We start from the raw sequence: 556 nt of genomic DNA on the forward strand, positions 1-556 counted from the left end.
TGCAACTGCTCCGGCCGGGCCACAAGGAACGAGGGGGCAGGGGGCCAGCAGGGTTAAGGCACTTCGGTGGGTGGTGGCACCGTCCCCTCAGCCCCAGCGCTGTGGTCCCCTCACTCCCCAGTATCTCCAGTTCTCTCGGTGCCCCGCTGACTGGTTCGGCGTGCTCAGAGCCCACTGACCCCACTGCCCGCAGGCTCCTGGGGGCAGAGCTACCCCCCTCTGCCTCCCTGTCGTTCACAAAGAGTCGCTAATTATGTAAAACAGCGGGGGGGGTGGAATAATCAACTGATTGTCAAAAACTTAACGCTAAAAAAACTTGGTTCCATATAAAAAGAACAGCTTGGGCCAAGCCAGCCCTCTGAGAACACCATGATCCACTGCATAGATTGAGGCAATGAGTGCAGTAAGAGGAACTCAATATATTAATCAAATACAAACCCACTGTACAAAACGTTTCCTTTTTTTCTTTTTTCTTTTTTTTTTTTTATAAAACCTGTTAACAAAAATAGAGCAAAACGTCAGGGGCAAGGGGCTGGCATTTGGAATGACAAAACTC

The sequence above is a fragment of the Cariama cristata genome, unplaced genomic scaffold (genome assembly GCF_000690535.1).
Source record: "Cariama cristata isolate BGI_N322 unplaced genomic scaffold, ASM69053v1 scaffold21942, whole genome shotgun sequence".
Lineage (NCBI taxonomy): Eukaryota > Metazoa > Chordata > Aves > Cariamiformes > Cariamidae > Cariama > Cariama cristata.